The 17,958-nt window shown below is 35.9% G+C and overlaps 1 long non-coding RNA gene across 2 annotated transcripts in view; it reads left to right on the top strand.

Moving 5' to 3' along the window:
• The first annotated feature begins 498 nt into the window (after positions 1-498).
• The window catches only part of LOC139184232 (uncharacterized), a 140,232-nt gene continuing 122,772 nt past the window's right edge, over positions 499-17,958 (top strand). The window contains exon 1 of one of the 2 annotated variants that reach the window (XR_011567810.1): positions 499-1,906. This is a non-coding gene — a long non-coding RNA (uncharacterized lncRNA). The remainder of the gene's footprint in view (positions 1,907-17,958) is intronic. The other variant, XR_011567809.1, reaches the window with a different exon arrangement.

The following is a 17,958-nucleotide window of genomic DNA, read 5'->3' as shown; positions in this document are numbered from 1 at the left end:
TTTTCCTGAATATAGAAAGCAGAAGGGACTAAATTCAAATCATGTTTTAGATTTTAACTAATAATAATTACTTCCCTCGATAGAGGCTCCTTCCAAGGCCTCTACATTAAGAAATAAGGTCTATATTAAGAAATAAAGAGTAGAGAATTTTTAAAGTGGATAATCATCAAAGGTTTGAGATCAATGCTAAATAAAATCTTATTTCTTAAGAATGTATTTTGGGGGGGAAGATTTTACCTTGAGTAAATTGTACTAAGAACCTAAAAAGTGAAATGCCTTTAGCACTTGAGGTTGCCAATATGTGTATAAGAGATCATATTAATATTTGCTGGTTAATTTTTTTTAGCTTTTTTTTTCTCTTTATATTTCAGAATGTGGATTTAAACAAGGCATACATTTAATATTGTTGCATATATTTTAAAAATGAAAATATTTAATTCCTAACAAGTATATGTTGTTTTGAATTCTGATAAAATCTTATAGCATCAGCAAAATCTCCAGATTAGATTTTATATGGCTTGAATATACCTGTCCCTAAAAAAGCAACAAAAATGATAAGATTATCAGTAAAAAGATTTCCTTATTTTAGATAAGAGAAACTAAATTCTTAAAAGCACTCTCCATGTCCTTTATATTTGGCTTCACTTGTATGTGTGGCTCACCAGGAGACAGCTACATATCTTTTACAAATCCAGGCTGCTCACCAGTCATTGGTGACTTTTACAGGCAAGGGCAGTAATGGATGGAAACAGTAATCAGCCTAGAGAAGAATGCTACTCAAACCTAGTTTGCCAGAAGAGAACCATGTCTGCTGTGCCCTTCAAACATGCAAAAAATATGAAAGTGACTTAGTCACACACAAGTTGCAAAATCTCCCAAGCATTTTTGGGTAGCAAATACACAATTACTCCTTCTGCAGTGTATGGAACACATATATAGTTTGGTCGACAAAATGTGGATCATTCCATCGAATGGGAAGCAGTTGAGAGTTCTGGCTAGATCAAATGTGGATCTCAGTATTATAAGCAGTCTAATGCATAATTCATGAGGCTTAATGAATATTCCAATTCATGACAGCCAACTGGCTCCATAGGTCACACCTCCTAGTCTCATATAAATAAAGAATGAGATACTGGAAAGCATACCAGCTGAACCAAACTGAGTGCCAAAAACATGCATATTAATGAGGCACTATAATAGATACTTGACTCTTTGGAAGTGCCTATATTGGTTTCCAGCTACAGAGGGAAAGAAAGTTCACAATGTACCTTTAAACACACCATACTGTGTACCATAAAATACAGCTCTTTCTATGAAATATGGAATCAAATTATACTGATGTGATTTCAGATTCAGTCATTAACTCCATAACATCCTCTGACACTTCCAACAACATTGAAACATTCTGGAAAGAACCCCACCCCCTGCTCCCATATTCCCTTGCAAGTCTCAACTTGGTAACTAGGGAGAGGAAGTCCTTCAACAGTGCTGTTCTTTTATGTGTTCTGCTTAGACCTTGGATCAGGATGAATGGTAGCTCAGATGAATGCATTTGTGCCATTTTTCTTGGCCCCAGACTATGTTTCCTCACTACCATGACATCTGAACAGAAGGAGAAAACATCTCCCCTTTGTAGCAGGCTAATTTAATTTGTACCTTCCACCTAGGGGTAAATATGTTTGTCTGTCTGTCTGAGCTTTTTGCCTACTTTCTTTTCTCACGGGAAACCCTACTGAGTCGAAAGCAGGAAATTGCTTAGTGCTCTAACTTTATTTTAAAGTAATTTAATTTTAAACCTTCTCACACCCACCCTAAAGTGAAGCAACTGTTGGAAGCCCCTCGGGATACCCTTAATGACTTCTGCATGTCTCCTGTGTCACAGATGTCAAAGGCTTCTTGTTTGGAGGTATTGTATCTTTCGGAATAGATGATTTAAAAGAGACTGCTTTGGGCTGTTTTACCCACAGAAGATGTGCATTCGTTTTAAAATAATGAACAAAATCTTGCAGCTTTTACATTGACCCACATCCTTTCAAATCCGTATTATAAATCATTGATTTTTATTTCATCTTAACTTGATTTGGGGCATTATTTGTGGCTTGACCTTGTTTGATATAGAGAGTTCATCGAAGATTCAAAAATAACAGCAAACATATTTTCTCCTAAGTAAAATAGCGGTAATTCATTACACAAAAGCTTAGAAATATCTAGGCATGTGATCTAGATATTGGTACCATTTCTCAGGGCACTGCAGACATCTCAGTCCATTTCAGAGTGGACATCATAAATTAAAATTTCAATGAGTAGTAGTCTACTTATTAATAAAGGCCTATATAGAGGGGAACTTCTCTTTTACCTGAGATGCACTTATCAAAATGTAAATTTGTTTTTCCAAATTGTTTTAAGAATTTTCAGATGAACTTTAAGAAAAGAAATTGTCTCTTTTTTCTCAGGTTTGTGAAAACATTCAAATTAAATTCTCTTTTGTGGTACTTACATTTCCCTACATCACTTTTATTATTCTGAGATAGGGAGCTTCATTAATGCACATTACAAAAAATACACATGACTTGTTTAAAAGAAAAAAATAATTTTATTAGAATTATTAATTCCTATTTAATGTAAAAGACTATTCTAGAATATATTATTGGCTGATAATATGGAAATCTTTAACTGCTTATGGCCAGATTGATTCTATTTTTTAGTACAGTGCTGTCATAGATTTCCATGCATACAATTTGAAAAGAGAATCAATCATAGTAATAGTGTTAATGATGAAGTTTATTAACTGAACCTGAATTCTGAACAATGTAGTTAGTTCACAAACAAGCTTATTAAAAGAATTTTATGTTACTGGGTAAATACATTTACAAATTTCTTAGCTTAAAATACCCACATATTCTCATGCGAAGCCACATATTCAAAAACCTATGGAGAGAGAGAGTTTTTTTTCTGAAGAAGAATAATAGGAAAGAATATTACAGTTGGGTATAAGAATTTTTCAGTACTTCCACTTCAAATCGATGTTCCTCCAAAATATGCCAAAAGATTGCTCAATACTAAAAGTATCATCAGACGACTTCACTCCTAAAGCATTTCTGTTGATAAAGAAGCCGAATCTAGTTAGTGTGATTTAAATTAACTAGAAATTTGAGCATTTGACTTGTTGCTAGGGAAATTTTCCATCTTTTCAGTCTCTAAATTGACACAAATTGACTGCTGCAGAAGACGAGACCTATCTTTAGTGTAATAATGTGGCATTTCCAACTGAATCCAAAATTGCACATTAAACCTCACCATTAGTACGCTAGAATCTAAACCTGGGATTGGCAAAGTATTTCTGTAAATGGCCAGATAATAAATATTTTAGGCTTTGGGAGCTACATATGGTCTCTCTCATATATTGCTCTTTGTTTTGTTTTACAACCCTTTAAAATTTTAAAAACCATCCTTAGCTTGAGGGCCATACAGAAACAAGTCATGGGCCGGATTTGGATCACTGACCCTAGTTTATTAACCCCTAATGTAAGCTTTTAAGACATTGTTTAATGTAGCAAAACATCTGCTTATCCTCAGTCACATTGTTATATAGATGATCATTTTAAATTCAGAATGTCTTTCTTTATTTTGTATTGTGCTATGATTCATGAAAGAATATCTGGCCTTAGAGATATTTGTGTGTGTGTGTGTATATATATATATATATTCTAACTGGTGTTAAAATTTTTAATTTACAATACTTATTCACAATATCCCAAGAACTGTTATCTTATATCCTACTCTACATGATACTCTTATTGGAAATTGAATTTGTGATAATGATTGTAGTGGGGGTTTAGACAACTTTCCACAAAGTATTAGCTTTTCCACATTGCTGCAAAGTGAATGATCCTATGTAAACATTTCTTCTTTTAGGTAAAATACTACAAAATGTATTATACTCTTGGAATTTTTGTTTAACACACATTTAAAGCCAAAGTCTCTTAATTCTAAACAACACAAGACTTCAAAGAATTCAGGGTATTATTTCAGTAATTTCTTCAAATATATCAGTAAAATACAGTGAATCTAAACTTTAGACTAAAATGACATAGATTTTCTCTGACATACCCCAAATAGGATGTCTGAAAAGGCAAAACTCTCCTCTTTGTAAGAATGGCATTCTTTAAATCAAAATATTTGGATGAAGAGAGGATTATCTTTAAAATATCAAAATGTATTATTCAGTCCCCTTTCCTCAACTTCATCATCAATGCAGTATATATTTAATGACAGTGCTTTGAGCCAAATTTTCTTTGCACCCACAGCCACAGATTGTTCCTGCACTGTCCATTTTCCCTAGGTTCTGCCCTCATTATATTCTCTGGGTTTTTGTTCACAGTGCCTGGGGACGGGGCTACTCACCCAACAAGTGCAGAATGTGAAATAGAGATTTATCACTGCGTGATGAGGGGAAGAGAATTTTGCCTTTAGGCAGGTTGTTATTTTAAAGCTGTGCCAAAGATATGATTTCATTTTACAGCAATACTTAAGGTCTAACATTTTGTCTTAAAACAAGAGATCATAATCTAATGGCCCCAGGATTGATCCCTACCAACAGTAGAATGCAAAGGCTACTCAGACTCTGCCAGAGGCAGTTGGTAATGCAGGGGCGCCTTTACCTTGGAAGTGTTGTAAGAACCATTTAGCATCAGGCAAAGAACTGGAAGGATGAATATTTGGTGGCTTATTCATGATCTTTGCTTTTTTACAACAAAGGCTATTTTACATCTAACATGTACAAGCCAGGGATTGCTTCTGGCCCTAGGGATATAACATGAAGACTGGCTTGATTCTTAAGTGGGCTTCCCTAATGGCTCAGGTGGTAAAGAATTTGCCTGCAATGCTGGAGACCTCGGTTTGATCCCTGGGTGGGGAAGATCTCACTCTTATCTCAGAATCATCTTTTCCTTCTTTGATTGGCCTTTTTTTTTTTTTTTAATTTTCAGATCATTTTTCTAAAGTCATCACAAAGCAGTCAAAATCTTTAAAATATGAGTAATTTGCTTCAAGTCCTGTAAATATCCTGGTCTTGCAGGTAACAGCACTTGGGGTAATATCATATGTGAACTTGATTGTCCACTAAACTACAACAGGATTGAAAAATCCCTGATCTATATTTAAAAATGTGTGTAGGTCCACATGTGCACTATTCTGTAGAAAGATGTGTAGCTTCTTTCTGTGTCTCAGAATTTCATAATCCAAAAGAAATTAAGAAAGACTGCATTAGACTCTGCATTTCTCAAAGCAGGGCTCTTCCACAAAAACTGGAATGCCAGTTTACTTATTCATCATGAGAGGTATTCTTATAGAGAATACAAGTTTACTGCATTCTTATACTGTATGCATATCAACTAAGAAAGTCTAATTATAATCATTCTCTCTCTAAACTTTTGTGTCCTCGGCAGTCTCATTTCAGTCTTTTCTTAGTGACTTAGTGAGATTTCTGATGTTTTGTAGGCTCATCTCAAATTGTATTTTACTACAGAAGTGAAAAAATAGTATAAAATTCAAATTGTCTTTGAAAGGTGATCCTTTTTTTAAAAATTTTATTTATTTATTTGGCCATGCAACTTGTGGGATCTTAGTTCCCTAATGATCCTTTTTTAAGGCCCAAGAAATATTTGTCAGTATGATGAGAATAGAATTAAAAAAAAAACAACCATGGCACATCATCAACTTTTAACATTAGTCAGAGCATAGTTTCCCTGGAGAAAGAAATGGAAACCCACTGCAGTACTTTTGCCTGGAAAATTCCATGGTTACAATCCATGGGGTTGCAGAGTCAGACCCCAACTGAGCGACTTCACTTTCACTTTCTAAGGATCAACACTACATACATCTCTGTAATGAAACAGAATTTGGACAGGATCCTACCCGAAAACGGAGAAGGCAATGGCAGCCCACTCCAGTACTCTTGCCTGGAACATCCCATGAATGGAGGAGCCTGGTAGGCTGCAGTCCATGGGGTCGCTAAGAGTTGGACACGACTGAGCTATTTCCCTTTCACTTTTCACTTTCATGCATTGGAGAAGGAAATGACAACCCACTCCAGTGTTCTTGCCTGGAGAATCCTGGGGACGGGGCAGCCTGGTGGGCTGCTGTCTATGGGGTCGTACAGAGTCAGACACGACTGAAGCAACTTAGCGGCAGCAGCAGAGCATAGTTTTAGACATTAACGCTTTTTAGAAAGTGATGCTTATGAGCCCAACATGCATTGGAAAGAAAGAGAGCAAGCCCTTTCATTGAAGGGTAAGCTCTATTGCAGGGTGGGGGACAGTATTCTCCTCATTTTTGTAAGCTCGGTATCTAGCACTGTATTTGACACACAGTAGAAACAAAACTTTTTTTTTTTTTTTTTTGACTTGCAGAATGAAATAATAAATGAAGAACTTTTGAACAAAAAATAAAGGAAGGAATGGAGAGTTTGGGTGAATTTTAAGTTCCTACAGTGAAATTTGGGTCTTCATTTGAAGGAGAATAAATTTTCTAGGATGTTATTATACTCCATGACCTCCGAATGTAAATTTTCCTTTTATTGACATTTTTTATCTACAACCTTCTTAGAGTTGTAGCAGTTTCTCAATAATATCTCACATGGATATAACACTCTGAGTTCATCAAGTATTTTTAAATTTACTTCTAGTTTGATTCCTCAAAATAAATAATTGATGAGAGAGATCCTACTTTAAAGCAGAAATAACTAATCCAACTGGTTAAGTGAATTTTTTTTAACACAGTCATATGACTTAATAAACAAGAGTGAAGATTTGAACCCGAATCTTTGAACATCAAGTGCAAAGTGCATTTTTCTTATATGAAGCCAAAATTAATGTTAGCTAGATCAGTGAATATTTAAATACAGTCACCACAATACATCTATAATTAATGGATGTGGTACTGAAACCAAACATTTGATAAGTCTTCTACACAATGGGGTGGAATGGGAGTGGAGCAGAGACAAGACCGAATATTATACAGACAACATAACATCCCACCCTAAAAGACAAAACTGTCTTCTTACATTATCAAAATAACATTACCATATCTAATAAAACTGAAAATTATTCCTGAATATCATCTCATGTCAGATCCATTTTCAGTTCTCAAATGTACACAAACTGTGTTGTGCAAATCTAAGTTGTTGCTCAGTAGCTTTTTGGTGATATCGACTTGCTGAATGGCCTTCAATAGTAGAGATTTCCCGCGTTGGTGGCGAAAATTCTGCTTTCCCTCAGTCCTTGTGTGAAAGGATTATTTTGAATTAATGAAACAATCTTTCAATAACAGGATCAGCCAACTTTTTTTTTTGTCAGATAAAGCATCAAATTCATCTGTGCTAGGAGTGGGTCACTGAACCAAACAGATCTTTGGGACTACAAGGCCACCTATCCTGAATTCTTACATTTTTTGTCCGCAAGATGTTTGTCCAAAGTGACTGAGGGTAGAGTTTGCGGACTTCTCTGAGATTACCAAAGACAGGACATATGACTGTTTTTGTGCCTCCTTTTAAATAATTATTTGATATACGATAGATACTGATTTAAACTTGCTTTCCCTACAGCATTCTACTTAGCAGAGAGGCTATGAAGGGAAAAAATGAAATAAAGATTTGATTTATTCATTTTATCTCAACCTTCTTTTAGTGTAGATAATAAATATTTGACTACATCAATACCAAAATCCATGTACAGAGCATGAAAGAAGCACATAAGTGAATATAAAATTACTCTCAGACTTTCTTTTCAATGCCAATGAGTACTGGAATTATTTGGTCAGACTAATAGAGCCTAACACAAACAGTGTGTAGAGACTGATAGATTTTTAGATATTGGCATGTGTACATTTATAGCTATTGACAAAGCTTAACACTTTTCAAGAACATTCCAACTATTATTGGCATTCTGTTTTATCCGTTGACACTCAACATGATGTACTGTGGAAGACTTTAAGACTTGCAGTGTTTGACTAAGCTTTACAGTCATTAATGTTTAATCACTTACAATTCAGTAAGCATTGTGCTTTCATTTTTTATGTGGCTTGTTTATCTATGTAAAGTAAATCAACAGCGCCTTTCTGATAGTCTCCCAGTACATTTATAATCAGTTCCATTTAGTGATAAGTGATGAATATGAATACAGTGACTATTTGGAATTACTTTATCACTTATATAGGTTCTAAGTTCAATCTCCCCTTCACAAAATTATGATAAAAGTAAATATCAGTCAAACTCTCCAAAGCTATGAACATTCTGGAGTAGAGGTTGGGAAGAGACAAAGATAATATTATCTTTTTTTCCTAATGTACTGTTTAACGTGTGTAGTATGACATGGACCATGTCTATACTAGAAATAAGAAAAATGGCTATATTAGGCATTGAGAGGGTCAAAAGTCTGTAGTGTCCATCCTTAAGGACAAGTGGAACTCACTCCCTCGAATAGTTGCCCCAAGGAAACAATGAGCGGACCTTGACCCATAGTTCTGCATATGCCACCACTGTGAATGCACCATTGTATCATCATCTTCAGGGCCCTGGTGAGCAAGAAAATGCACTTGGCCAAGCCTGGGGGAAATGAGGACACAAAGAACCCAATTCAAGCAAAGAAGAGTGGGTAGAGGACACATTTGTTGAATTTTAAGAGACTCCTGGCGTTTGTATTTACTTTTCGTTTACATTTGGGCTTTTACAGAAATGCTGAAGTGACTTTGCAAGTCCTCTTTGTATATTGAAAGGCTGAAAATACAGATAAAAGCACAATTTGTTACTTAAGAAAATTTATGAACATTTTCAGAAATATTTTTTTTAAACACACTAAGAAACAGTTGAAAACTATTCATATAACAAATAAAAATGTCATTTCCTTTTTAAAACAGCTCTTCAAATGGAAAAACACTGTCTTTTCTCCTTTCGTTAAACTGGCCCAGAGTGTGAACAAACAGGTCATGATCAGGTTGATAGACCTTTATTGCTGTCAGAGTCCCCTTTTGTGTCACAATCACCATTCACCTATGACAGCAAGAAAAAGAATTCTCATGTGTAGCTGTTTTAAAGTCGGAATTTGTTCTTTATTCTGTAGAGTTTGGATACATACTATTTGAATATTGACAATGCATTTCATGATCACTGAGGATGACAGAAAGACGTAGCAGTAAGCAGAGGTTCAGAAAATTGGATCCATTGTAACTTTTAATAGAATAAGGCAAAAGGCATATTTTTGAGGCCAAAGCATGTCTATGCTGACCTGAAGGGTAGCCCTGATGGAAATGCCCGCAGGAGAATGGCATAGCTGGTCTCCTGCTGCCCTGATTAAGTTTGGCTGGTGACTATTCTCCCCCTGGAATTGTCCTATTGTGTCCACTTCAGCCTCAGTGCATAGACCTGCCTGGGCAGTCAGCTTTCAAGGTTTAACATATAGTCCATTCTTGGAGACCATTCTAGGGCTGATTTTCCAAGGGCCTTGATAAGTGGCAATCCCTTACTTCACATGCTTGCTTCTTTGAAGATGTGTATTTCTGAAGCACATCTATGACTCCTGATGTGTTGGCATGGATTAATTTTTCTTTTTGCTTCTGCTGGGTCAATGAGTCTCCAACTTATGTGTATCAGCAAATCTTTGGAGCTTGTTACAGATTCAGATTTTTAGGCTCAAATATGTCTGGATGGAAATCCAGATTGTCTCTGGGCTCCATATTTAGAAATCACCACTATAGTAAGTGAAGTAAAGAAATAGAGATTTCTTTTAGATTTTTCTTTTTGAATTAATCAGTAAAAGTAGTATCAGTTATCTAAAATATTGGAAAATGACCCAGATAATAATTAAAGTTTTATCCAATACAGATTAAAACATTGATAATCACATTAAATTAATTTTGTTCTACATGATGGTAAAGTTGTGGAGCAACTCACTTTATTATTCAGAGAACCCTGATTTAGTAAGACATGTACATTTAAGACGGAGAAGGCAATGGCACCCCACTCCAGTACTTTTGCCTGGAAAATCCCATGGACGGAGGAGCCTGGTGGGCTGCAGTCCATGGGGTCGCTAAGAGTCAGACACGACTGAGCGACTTCACTTTCACTTTTCACTTGCATGCCTTGGAGAAGGAAATGGCAACCCACTCCAGTGTTCTTGCCTGGAGAATCCCAGGGACGGGGGAGCCTGGTGGGCTGCCATCTCTGGGGTCGCAGAGAGTTAGACACGACTGAAGCGACTTAGCAGCAGCAGCATACATTTATGAGAGATCTGAAACTTTCTAAGAAAATACTTTGTATGTCACCATGTCATGGCTGTTTCTCTAATCACTCATTAGCACTGATGATGAGTGGTTTTTTCCTTATTTTTTTGTTTAGTTGTTAAGCTATTACAGAGCTTCATGGTTGATTTATTATTTTTTTTCCTTTTACTACTAGAGAAAGTAAATATTTCTTATGTCAACTGGTCACATATTTTTGCTTCTTTAGATTTTCATTGTACAGAATTTTCCCTTTTTTTTCCTTTCCCATAAGAGGTTTTGACTCTTACTTTGAAAGAGGTCTCCATATATTAATTACATTAACCCTTTATTATATTGAAATTTTTTTTACGTTAAAAAAATTTTAAATGGCATAGCAGATGTTGCTAAATAAACCAAAATGAAGGTTTGGAATCATTTTTAGCACATCAATCAGGCTGCAACTTCAAGAGAAGACTTTTTACACAAACTGAGACCAACCATTTACAATTCCTGTGTATAGTTGAAATTTTTGTGTGTTTTTTAAAAATTGGATTTGTAATTAAGTAGTACTTTTTTAAAATGTGCTTTAAAACTGTTGCTAGTTTTGAAATTATTTCTTTAAAGAACTCTCTGAAAAATCACTCTGACCCTGGAGTCTTGTGGGATATAAACATTCTGTATCCGGTAACTGCAAGCCGCTTAGACACTGCAGGTTTACTTCTTAGTTTGCTGTGTCTGTTGACAATTGTTTGCTTCTGCTTTTAACAGTACCACGTTCCTGGTGTTACATCCCTGGGCCTACTTTAAATTAATTTGATTGTCTTCTGTGTTTAGATGGGACACAGTTAGTGGTAGTTTCTGGAGACATAAAACTAAGTTAATCGTATATAGACATAAAAATTAAAATTCTCAGCTTCAAAACTTAGAGTAGAATTTTATTAGACATCTCTGTCCATCTAGACATACTGGCCTCTTTGCTGTTCTTAAAATAACCTGAATCCACTTCAGCATCAAGGCCTTACAGTTCCTATTCCCCGCTCTTAGAATGACCTGACCCTCAACTTTGCATGCATTGTTCACCATATCATTTCACTGAAGCTTCTGCTCAAAGTTGACCTCCTTAGAGAGTTTAAAAAAGAATCTCTCTCCCCGTAGTATTCTGCTTCATTTTTCTTAATGCTATTTTTCATTACCTAGAAACTCTTATATAATATGCAATTTATAATATTATATGTGTAGATTTATCTCTATATATGTTTCATGAATATTACAGCTCCTAAAATACTTGTTAAGGTAATATACAAGTAAATCTAAAGTAATAAAATTAAATTCTATATAGATTTCTTTTCAAATAGCTTTTATTTTCAAATCTCACCAGTGCGAGATAACACCAACAAAATAGAGAACTGGGCAGTAGGAATGGACATTTTGAATATAAATTTATCTTTGTGCCCTGAAACTCAACCAAATTTTGTATAGTAAAAAAAGTTAATATTGTCTCAATAATTTGTTAAATCTACTTAATGTGATCTATTGGCCAATGATTTTTTTTACTCTTCATATGCATAAACTCCTCCTCAGTTTGATGTTCTGATGCTCTGGGCACTAAAAGAGGCTATTGGTTATATAATTATAGCCCAACTGTTGCTTCTGTTTAAAAAGAACTCCACTTCCCCTATTTCTTATTGGTATCAGCTTCATTGGCTTGATTAATTTCCCAGAAGCAAACGGAAATGTAATACTCGACACTGGGCTTCTGAGGCTACTCAAAGTCTTGCTTTATGTTTTTTATGATTGACTTTTTAAGCTCATCAAATAGAAATTTATTTCCTATAATTCCTTAGTATTTATTTATTTTTTAAATTTTAATTGGAGGCTAATTACTTTAAATATTGTGGTGGTTTTTGCCATACAGTGACATGAATCAGCCACGGATGTACATGTGTTCCCCCGTCCCGAACCCCCTTCCCACCTCCCTCCCCACCCCATCCCTCAGGGTCGTCCCAGTGCACTGGCTTTGAGTGCCCTGTTTCATGCATCGAACTTGGACTGGCGATCCATTTCACATATGATAATATACATGTTTCAATGCTGTTCTATCAAATCATCCCACCCTCAGCTTTTCCCACAGAGTCCAAAAGTCTTTTCTTTATTATCTGCTTAGTATTTAGATAATGGTGAAATGGCTGTGTTTTCAGACAGCTTATTGTTTATCTTTGTTGTATGGGTGTGAAGTTGTAGATAAAAATATTGAAGAAATTATCTCTCTCTCTAAATATATGATTGTGTGTGTGTGTGTGTGTGTGTGTGTGTGTGTATATATATATGCATGTATATCTCCTAGTTCTGCCTTTTTATCAGATAATGAATGCTATAACTATTCTATGAACTCTCCTTTAAACCCCCATTTGATTGCCTTTATTATTCATTTGATACTTAATTGTCTTGTGTTAAATATATTCCCCATGTATCATTTTAACTAGATAGTTAGTTCTTTAGGGCAGACCCCATACCTTATTCTTCTTAATTGGTATCCCCCAGTGCCTAGTACAACAGCTAAGACAGTGCTGACCATGTGCTAGGCAGTAAACAATTTTCTTAAGAGTCTGACTTCTTTGAGTTTGATCTATAGTTTTGTGTGACTGTGACTCTACCCTTTCTGCTACTGATTAGTTACTGTTCGTCATATTAAGGACTTACTTTTGACTGCTTACTCTCTTCCCAGGTTGTACCAAATGCTTTCGATACATTTTTTTTTTTAAGTCTGAATGTCACACTGACTTTATTACAAAAGGTCATTTTACAGGTGGGAAGATCAGCACGGATAACTTAACCTGCAAGTCTTGATCCAGCTCTGATTTGAATTCAAAGGCTAACTGGCTTCCCCGGACTGAACATCCGGGTCATCTATCTGAGCAGTGAACCCTGTACCTCTAACAAGAGACTAGACCAGTGAATAAGGACCTTGACATGTTCCTTCTTTTCATGACAGCCACCAACTGTTCCTTTATCTTCTCTCTTTGTCTTTCTTGTGAAACAGAAAAATATTATTTCATATCTTGAGACTAATCTGATATATAAATTAGAAAAATGAATAAAAGGTAAAGATACAAATCATAGTGTGATCATGAACATTAATAAAAGCTGATTTGAAAGTTAAGCCTTTTCCCCAAACCCTTACAGTGGACTGGGTAAAATTCTTTTCAAAAGGATTCTGTTTAAACTTTTACCCTGTTGGCCTTTTTCATGAAATACCCACAAAATGAGATAGAACAAAAACAAATATAAACAAAACAAGTGGGCTTCTTTATATCAGTTCACTTATTTAAAATGTTGCCTTTATTGTTGAATGCAGTGAAATATCTTTGCATTTTTCCAACTGTGTTTTTCCTACCCCAAGGGAAAATTGCTTTGAAGAATGCAGCAAATTATTTTGTATACTACATCCAAGGCTACTGAACCAGAAGAATAAGGACATACTGCTTGTGAGTTCAGCTGGATCAATAGCTCAGCCCTGGGATTTGCTCGTCTGCTGGATACTGAATGAAAAGCACTAAGCTGCCAGTTTGTTCCATGGATATAGAAGACCTCAATGCAGCCAAGAGACATTTTTCATAAGACAGAAAGCAGCTTACCTGTAAAAATGTTTAGATATATGAGCACACAACATACAGAGACTATGAAATGTACTTGCAGATATTGTACGAAATTCTCCCTTCCTGCCTATTACTCAAGAGAAAGAACGTGTAAACACACATACACGCACGCACGCACACACACATACAACCATATACAGAAATATATATTTGTAGGATGCCTTTATTCCAAAGACCTCAAAGCACTCCACGACATGATCAAATCCATTCCTGCGTCTCTGTGAGTAAAAAGTAAGTGTTTGTGATTACCAATTGATATTTTTTCCTGCTGGGGCGCATCACATAGCTGGCCAACCAAGTTCAGGAGGCAGTTTTCTCTATCTCTCACTTCTCTCAACTGCACTCTTCACCATCATAGGTTGTCTGGTTGCATAATGTATGTGAAATTTGATGAGATATCAAACCAGAGTTCTGATAAGGAATTGTTTTTGTCTGCTTTTCTGCCAGTCCTAGTTTTTCCTCAATAAGCATCTGTATTGTTCCTGGTATCATAGCAGCAAGATAAGCAAGCAGATCTATTAGATGGGAGGAAATCAGGGAGAAGATATTAGATCCAGGCTTTCATGCTTAGCTTGAAATCTCTGCAGTTCTGTCACTGTTGTGAACATAAAAGACTCTCTGAAGTGGTATTTAGAAACTGCCCTGAGAAAAAGGATAATACAAACAAAGCAATTAAAAAATGGAAAAATAAAAGTCATCCAGCTAAAAAATAGATCTGCACCAAGGCAGTAAAAAGTTTCTGGCAATTGGCTGTACTTATTATTCATTCCCTCTTGTCCATATTTAGAGTAGAAACATGCAACCCAGAATCATGGGATAAGAGAAAGCTTTCAAAATCCCATTAGGCTCAATTGTCATCCTGCGACTCTAGGACAGCCCACCAGGCTCTGGTTGGGGCCCCACGAGGAACTGCAAGAGAAGTCATCTCTTTGTCCTCGCCTTTGGCATCTCCCCTGACTTCAGCTTCTGCTTTAAGCAGTGGTACAGTGACTAAAACTATAGAAATCATGGCAAACAAAAGTGTAAATAGTTTGATAAGACAAATCCTCCCACTGTAGTAAAAAGGAAAATTCTGCTTTGATTTCATAATTTATCTGCTCATTTGGCTCAGGACTTTGAGTCTGATCATCAACCCAGGAAGTGAGGAGGAATTTTATTTTTTCCTTTCTTCTCTCCTTCCTTCCTTTTATCCTCCCTTCTTTCCTTCCCCCTTCTTTCTCCTCTCATCTTTCAAAATAATGGTTCTTTGACTTTTTTAAAGAAGTGAGTAGTGAAAATTTGCTATACCTGTGCTGAGAATGTGATCTTGGGTCAGCTAAGTGTTGATCTCTCTCTTTACTCAAAGTATTCTTTCTAGAAGAAGCACAACCAAGTGGTCTAAAGTGCAGTTTAACTAATGGCTAATATACCACAATCTTTGCAATTAGTCAAATGTAGGTCCAAATTTCTGCTTAACCTGCTAAATTGTATGTCCTTGGGTAAACTGCATAATGTCTCCAGGCCTCAAATTTCTCCACAGTAAATTACTAGTAATAATGTTTATGTTGTAAGGTTGTGCTAGGGATTGCATTAGATACTATATATAAATGGCTAATTTCAGTGCCAAGCATCAACTAAATCCTTAATGATGGGTGTGTGACTGGTAATTCTTGATGGTCCCAACTTTTCCTTTTTTCTTACCACCAATAAAAACTTTCAAATAAGTGGACTGTCAAAAATTGGTTTGCTTATGGCAAGGACACATTGATATGGGTACTATGGTTATTTGCATGGATTTCTTCTCACATCTATGATTTATGTTGACATTTGCATGCTAATTCTGAACAGCATAGTCTATTTTGTTAGGAAGCAAAGAAAGATACAAAGACAGACCAGAATTGAGATGGAAAAGGCCAAATTGAAAGACAGAATAGGAAAGAGGAAGGCCACAGTGTAATAGGTGTATTGAAGCATAAGGTGTAGAGGTTAAAAACTTCTGTATTTAGTGTTAAGGGTCTCTGTATTTAAGCTCAACTAGTTTCAAATTTTCCTCTGCCACTTACTATTATTGTGGCCATGGGTAAAGCATTTAACTTCTCTAAGTTTTTTCTTTTTTATATTAGAAATATAAATTTTAGAATATTAACTACTTCAGGGAGCACTGGACATATTAAACAAGGATAATATATCTTAATAAAACCAAGAGCTTTTTTCATCTTCTCTATTGGAATAACACAATTGGAAAAATACAAGCTGGAATCAAGACTGCCGGGAGAAATATCAATAACCTCAGATATGCAGATGACAGCACCCTTATGGCAGAAAGTGAAGAGGAACTCAAAAGCCTCTTGATGAAAGTGAAAGTGGAGAGTGAAAAAATTGGCTTAAAGCTCAACATTCAGAAAACGAAGATCATGGCATCCGGTCCCATCACTGCATGGGAAATAGATGGGGAAACAGTGGAAACAGTGTCAGACTTTATTTTTCTGGGCTCCAAAATCACTACAGATGGTGACTGCAGCCATGAAATTAAAAGACGCTTACTCCTTGGAAGGAAAGTTATGACCAACCTAGACAGCATATTCAAAAGCAGAGACATTACTTTGCCAACAAAGGTTCGTCTAGTCAAGGCTATGGTTTTTCCTGTGGTCATGTATGGATGTGAGAGCTGGACTGTGAAGAAGGCTGAGCGCCGAAGAATTGATGCTTTTGAACTGTGGTGTTGGAGAAGACTCTTGAGAGTCCCTTGGACTGCAAGGAGATCCAACCAGTCCATTCTGAAGGAGATCAGCCCTGGGATTCTTTGGAAGGACTGATGCTAAAGCTGAAACTCCAGTACTTTGGCCACCTCATGCGAAGAGTTGACTCATTGGAAAAGACTCTGATGCTGGGAGGGATTGGGGGCAAGAGGAGAAGGGGACGACAGGATGAGATGGCTGGATGGCATCACTGACTCAATGGACATGAGTCTCAGTGAACTCCGGGAGTTGGTGATGGACAGGGAGGCCTGGTGTGCTGCGATTCATGGGGTTGCAAAGAGTCGGACACGACTAAGCGACTGATCTGATCTGATCTGATTGGAATAACGTTACTAAATACCCTGTGTAATCACATCATTCACACCATCCAATATTATAGAACGAGATATACATAACACAAACAAATAATGGGCTAAAGAAAAAAGTTAGACACTCTTAGTGAAAACTAAATTATTTAAATAAAATCTTAACGTCTTGTGCTCTATCACTTACACAAATTCTCCCAAACAACTGAAGCATTCAGTTCAGCACCAGATCTGAGGGCGCCTTTCCAGTCTTAACCATGAGCACATTGTAGTTTTACTAATAGAATTTAAAGTCTATTCAAAACAACTAAGGTATTTGTACCAACACCCACATCAACCACCTTTGTTGGCTAATGATGGACTCCTGACTGATTCTATTGAGACCTTCAGGAACAACCAGTTCTATCAATACTACATAACACTATTTAAGTGGACAGCAAATTGTGCTGAGCTCAAATACTATTTAGACCAGTAAACGTTCTATAAAACAAAGCCTTCTTATCATCTTTTCAAATATCTGAGGGGAAAATGCTATAAATAATAAAATATTTTAAATGGGATTGAAAATGTTTACCTCAGCCCATGCTTAAAGAATGAACCCTAGAAATAAGAGTGTTACAAATAGACTTTATTGTTTGGCTTTATGGATAGCACAGCAGTTTTTTTTTTTGATATATATATATATATGATATATATATATATAATGTATATATATATATAGATATATATATATATAAAATGTAAAACTACAGAAAATGGCCACTAGCATTCTAGTGATTTCTAAGTTACCTGTTGTTTCTGGAAGTGCAAAAACTTTTCATAAAACTGCTGATGTAGGTATAGCTTTCAGGCATAGGAAAATGATTAGGAAGGACTATAAAAATCAAATTGCTTTATTCCAGTAAAATATTTCTTGGATCTTACACTAAATAAAAAAACTTCTTAAAAAATAATTTTAGGTTGATATGGGAAAAAAATTTTTCTGCTTTTCTTTTGTCTCCTTAA

The sequence above is a fragment of the Bos indicus genome, chromosome 7, assembly GCF_029378745.1.
Source record: "Bos indicus isolate NIAB-ARS_2022 breed Sahiwal x Tharparkar chromosome 7, NIAB-ARS_B.indTharparkar_mat_pri_1.0, whole genome shotgun sequence".
Taxonomy (NCBI): Eukaryota; Metazoa; Chordata; class Mammalia; order Artiodactyla; family Bovidae; genus Bos; species Bos indicus.
This window is presented reverse-complemented; position numbering and strand designations above follow the sequence as displayed.